General features: G+C 39.9%; 1 protein-coding gene across 2 annotated transcripts in view; it reads right to left on the bottom strand.

Annotated features, from left to right (window-relative positions):
- Positions 1-2,156, bottom strand: part of alpl (alkaline phosphatase, biomineralization associated) — a 14,415-nt gene extending 12,259 nt beyond the window's left edge. The window contains exon 1 of one of the 2 annotated variants that reach the window (XM_084020870.1): positions 2,004-2,156. The gene's annotated coding sequence lies outside the window, so the exon portion shown is untranslated. Of the gene's footprint in view, positions 1-1,023; positions 1,339-2,003 lie in introns of those variants that run through there. The other variant, XM_084020871.1, reaches the window with a different exon arrangement.
- Positions 2,157-6,000: the final 3,844 nt, after the last annotated feature.

Here is a 6,000-nt window from a genome sequence, read left to right as displayed (position 1 = left end):
TACGTGACCTTCATAGAAAGTGTTTCCTTCCAACAAATGTACTTGTTGTAAGTCGCTTTGGATTAAAGCTTCTGCTAAAAAGCCCTAAAAGTAAATGTCATTTGGGAGGAGCCGGGATTCGAACCCCCGATTCTTCCAGTTGGAGGGCAACTTGCTCTACAGCCACCGGTTTAGGATTTCATCAGGATAAAAACACTCAAATTTACGGGATAATCGTAAAATATCGTCACGAGTGACTTTAAAAAAGAAGTCCGGGTCGAGAAGAAGAAAAATAGAGCCTTATTTTTAAAAATACGGGATTCAGAAAATACATTTTTAAGAACGTATTCATCCTTTATATATTCAGGAAGATTCATTCTAATTATGATGATCCGAAAAAAGAATGTTCACGGAGAAAACGTTTTCGTTCTTCATGAGATTTAAAGTGATTCCGATATGTTTTAGTGCCGTTTTAAGACTTTTAAGCACATTTTGATGATTATCAGGATAATATCGTGAATCCCGATTATTTAGCTAACACGAAACGTTCGTATCGTCCATCTACACGTCGTCACAGCTGTGCGGATGAAAGATGTTTTTTTGTGTCCCCCATGAATCAGCTCCATCAGGCTTGGGAGAGCTTAGTAAAGTTAAGCTGGAGGTCTTGCTGTGAATGCAAGTAGTCTCAACAGGGGGGCCCTTCTGGGTCCTTCTGGGTCCTCCTGGGTCTTCTGGGTCTTCTGGGTCCTGGCCAGCCAGGCTTTCATGTGTAATTATTCACACCCTCCTCCCTTTCTTCCCCTGTGCTTCCAGTCAAGGTCATTTTAATGGGATAGAGCTCCATAGCACTGAGGAGGTTTAAAGGGCCATAACAAAGCCGATTAACAGCGAATGATTGACTGCACACGGGAGCAACAAAAACAAAGAATCTCCATAAACTTCACGTGAAACCTTCCCGATTCTGACGGCACAGCTTTTTGTTTTGGTGTAAAGCATCTTACTACACACTAGATACACTATAATAAATCTAAAAAACATGATCACCTCATCAGCAGCTCGCACAGAGAACGTTTTCACCAAACCAAAAGGAAGGACTTCTCCAGCAAATAGATGTGATATGAAGGATTATTGATCCAAGCCTCTTTTTTTTAACTGCCTCTTCAGATGGTGATTAAAACCTGCCAGGTCCTCCCAACGGCAGCGGGCCGGCCTGCCGGCAGCAGAAGTAGCAGAGCAGGGCCACCACGGCCAGCAGCAGGACGCCGCACAGCACGCTGGTCAGGATCACATGAAATCCCAGTCCCGTCATGGTCGGCTGTTACTCCAGAAATTCCTTTTTTACTGCCAGTTGGAGCCCCGGGGGGGACAGACACTTTTACAGACACCGTCGCCTCCAGCAGGTAGCAGCAGAAAGGATTTAGGGAAGCTCATTAAACTCAGGAGCAGAGAGAGGGAAGCAATGAGGAGCAATTCATCCTTTAGAGCAACTTGGTTTGCTTCTCACACCATCAGGCGGCCTCATCCAACCGCTTGTATGCAGACAGAATAACAAACTGGAGGGAGGGGGGGCTTTATTCTCTTAAATGTTCTCTCCTTTTTAGATAAATTAAACATTTTATAAAGAGTGTGTCAAAAAACGTATTGGGTCTAAAATAGAATCCTAAAATATATCTGCAAAACACTTCATATTTGTCATATTGTGTCATTTAAAAAACACACCAAAATAACATAAATAGGGATTGATAGATTTGATGTAGCTGCGACCTCCTGGTATTAAAGGGAGCGAGGAAACCCCGTGACTCCCATTACAAGCACTCCTTGAATGCATGAATTAAAACTGTAGGACTGGAGCCCATCGAGGAGCAGCACTGCAAAAAAAAAAACCGAACCGAACATCTCCTATAATAAAACCTGGAACAGACCGGGAACATGAACAAGCCAACAAGCAGAACTCTGATTCCCCGACACACAGCGTGTTTCTCTCCAAAGCAACATGTTGAATAAATAAATAAAGTTTTACTCACTGTGAGTGGCGGGGACACAAATCACATCCAAGTGTCCGCGCGCTTCATTCAGAGTTTCAGCCTGAAATCTGCGTCCTCGTCGCTTCTCTCGGTCCGTGTTATGTTGTTGCTCTCTGCGGCTCTGCTGATCTCTGAGAATAGCGGTTTGTATCCACGAGGGAGGAAACCCTGAGAAATAACGATGCAAGGCTGCCTGTGGGTGCACATGGACCGAGAGCTCCCCCTGTCGGTCCACCGGTGTATTGCTTCCGGGATAGAGCATCATAATTATACTGGAAATACCACAAGATATATATTTATTTAAACATAGTAAATGTTTTATTACACATGCATTAATTATATTACTTGGTTTGTTTTTGTATCTATTGTGCTACTTGTTTACTGTATGATGGACCTTCCATTGTGTCCTGAATAAAAGTGTATTATTACTATTATTATAACTTTATGTTAGTACAAAGTATTTTAGGGTTTTTAACTGCTTACTTACAGAGGATGGAGGTAACAACGTTTACATAATACTTACTTAAGTAGAATTGTATCTGTACTTTATTTGATTAAGTAAGTAAGTTTAGTTGAGTAACTTTTTACTTTTACTGCCTACATTTTACAAATGTCCTTAATAGGGATATTTTTTATTTTATTTATATACATTTCAGAGCCTGTACTTTTCCATTTTTACTTGAGTAAAGAAAGTGAATCAGTACTTCTACTTTTACCAGAGTATTTTTGAAGTATCCGTATTGTTTGAGTAGAGGATGCCTGTTCTTACTTGTTTATTTGTTTGCAAAGCAAAAAGTACAATATTCCCCTCTGAAATATAGTATGGCATGAATTCTGAATAAGTAGGAAGGAACTGTTGAACGGTTTAAAAGAAAAAGAAAGAATATATAATATGTTGTATGGGGTTGTTATTTATCCATCATCATCATAAGATTAAATGTTCTTACTGTCTTGCTGCTAATTGACCGACCAATCAACAACTAGAACAAACAAACAAACAAAAAGTGATATAAAGCCTCCAAATATAGAAAACAGTGGCGAAGTTTGCTTCAAGCAACAGGCTGGTGGGAAAAAACAACATTTGTGTATTTAAATGCTGTTTCTCGTGTTCTCCTGTAGAGGTCACTGTGGCAGCTGAACACTTTATGTAAATCTAAATCACCAGGTGGAGTAAAACATCCAAGGCACTATTTTCTTCTCTTTCCTGCAGCCCGTAATATTCCGCAGCCAACCTCCGAGGCATACAGGCTTCAGCAGCAGCCTTTATATCTTCAACCTGTCTCATCCTTCACATCCAACAGGATTGTCCTGCTTTATTGTTGTTGGTCTGTTTTTTGATCCAACTTCATCCTGTGTTCTTTATTTAATCGTTTTTCTGCCCAGAAAATCAATATTTACGGAGCAGGAGCAGAGATACCAAGAGCGTTCACTGAGCATTTTCCCTCCTTCACCACAGTATTATATATAAAGTCGATATAGTGGCCTTTTATGCTGAGAGGGTTGGTTTATTTCAAGGTTACAACACTGTTAATTGCTCATTACAGTGTGAGGTGTTAGAAAAGTACAGGACATAAACCTGATGAAGGATGAACGTTATAGCTGCACAGGTTCTCACCATTTATTAGCAGGATAAACCATTTGTTTTAAAGGGGGGGTCCTGAACACACACATACAGAACATACAGATACTAAGACAATATTTTGGGAAACTTAGTTAATATTTTAAGATATTAAGTCATTATTTTATGATAATAAGTCATTATTTTTAGATTCTAAGTTAATATTTTGGGATACTCAGTTAATATTTTAAGATCAGTAATTATTTTAAGATACTAAGTCATTATTTCATTTATTTATTTTTAGATACTTAGGCAATATTTTATAATAATAAGTAATTATTTTTAGATACTTAGTCAATATTTTAAGATAATAAGTAATTATTTTTAGATACTTAGCCAATATTTAACATAATAAGTCATTCTTTTTTAAATACTAAGTTAATATTTTTGAGAATTTAAGTAAATTTTTTGAGAAACTAAGTTAATATTTTGAGAAACTAAGTTAATATTTTGAGAAACTAAGTTAATATTTCATCTAAGTCATTATTTTATTTTTTCTCACAGAAGCTGAACACGCCTTCCATATTTATCGCGATAACATCGTGAATCACGATGCTTGTGGCCCGGATGATGTGTTGTGTTTGTGTGTTGTAAGAGAAACGCGGGTGAAGCGAGCTGGTTTCCGGGTCGGTGGGAGCGGCCGGAACGTTCCGGAGGGGCGGGAACTATCTTGACAGTGGGAGCGCGCATCTCTTTGGTAGTTCTCAGCGGAGGCTCCCCCCTTCTGTCCCCCGGTCAGAAAGCACAGCACACGGGGGAGTCACGCAGAGAGAGAGAGAGACCAGCGGAGGACCCGGACCCGGACCCGGACCCATCTGACAGCAGGGTAGGAACCACCTCGCCTCACACACACACGACGCTCATTTTCTACACATTTTAGCGCATTTTTTGGAGACGCGACGTCACGTGTTCCACTCGATGAGCACGAGCTCGCTGAGTGTTTTTGATGACGAAGGTCCCGTCATGCTGATTACATGTTTCACGTAAAAAGTGCGGCTGCTGTGTGTTTTGCGTTGGAGCCCCGCAGCTGCACTGCGTTTTAAACCCCCCATGAGAATCCCTGTAATGTGGATTTAACTGTTAAACGTTGTCTATTATTGTATTTTCATGTTATATGTCACTTTTTTATGTTGTTTTTATGTAAGACACTTCCAGCCAGTCACACTTTAGTTATTTCTACTGGAACAGTTTATTATAATGCTGAATAAACCCCAAATCTTTATTTTTTGCTTGATTTGAATGGTCACATTAGTATAAAACAACTTAATATTGACTTCCAACTGTCTGAATTGTTTTTTATGAGCTTGTTTATCATTGTTTATCTTTGAGAGGAGACTCCAATAGATCATCAATCAAAATAATTGAGCAAAAACACATAAAGCAGACGTTACAAAGTGGGATTCAACACACTGGAAGTGTTTGGATACAGACCAAGATGCTGTGTCTCATTAAAAAGGAAGATTTATCGCCCAAATATGGATTGCCTCACTTTTTAAAAAGTTTGGCAAGAAGTGAAATCTCTTATTATGGCGGGGCAGACATTTTGTGCCTTATTTGTCTCTCCAGGACTACTTTGTGTTGCTCCATCTCCCCAAAGTCATGTAAAAATGCTGCAGATTCAGACCTGCAGGCTGAATATTAAACCACGACTTGCTTCTGGAGGGAATTTATCGTTCCTTTTTTTTTATTTCGAGAGTCAGATCAGTAATTGCTCAATCCTAATACCGGAGTGATTGATTTGTGAGTTTTTGTTTACTCTGCAGTTATCCATTACCCAGGTGTTCTGCAGGGCGCCATGGCAACAGCAGGGACAGGTCAGCTGCTGTTATCTGTCTGTATCTACCCACTCCTTCTTTTATTTATCTTTTAATCCTGACCTTTATATGCTGAAGGCAGAAGAAGTGACGTGTAAGAACCTCCATAATGTACAGCATCATTATCTATAAATAGACATATATAGAGTATCTGGTGTGTTTCTATACTGTGCATGTGAGTGACCTGACTGGGTGATATTTGAGTATCGCACATACACGTCAGAATACCAGAAACGTGTGCAGAAGAACGACGTCGACCTTTCCTGAGCTGCAGCTCACTTGAGATTAATGCAAGCTCTTTAATATCTTGTTTGTTTTTTTGTTTTTGTGGACTAAAAATAAAAGTGTTATAATTCCTGTAAATGTTTCCTCGGCTTTGCTTTAAAATCCTGAAAAAGCTGATTGTTTTGGAATGAGGAGGGTGGGTAGCTTGTTAGTGGTTAACCTTTATCATCATGGGGGGAGGGGGGGAGGAAACAGAGGGAGAAGTTTCCAGCTCCAGGCGGAGGAGGTCAGGAGTTGGAGCCTGAGACGGCGTTGTGTTATCTGCGGCCTTCAGGCAGAG

The sequence above is a fragment of the Eutrigla gurnardus genome, assembly GCF_963514095.1.
Source record: "Eutrigla gurnardus genome assembly, chromosome: 2".
Classification (NCBI taxonomy): domain Eukaryota; kingdom Metazoa; phylum Chordata; class Actinopteri; order Perciformes; family Triglidae; genus Eutrigla; species Eutrigla gurnardus.
The sequence above is the reverse complement of the archived record's forward strand: the minus strand, read 5'-3'. Positions and strand labels throughout refer to the sequence as shown.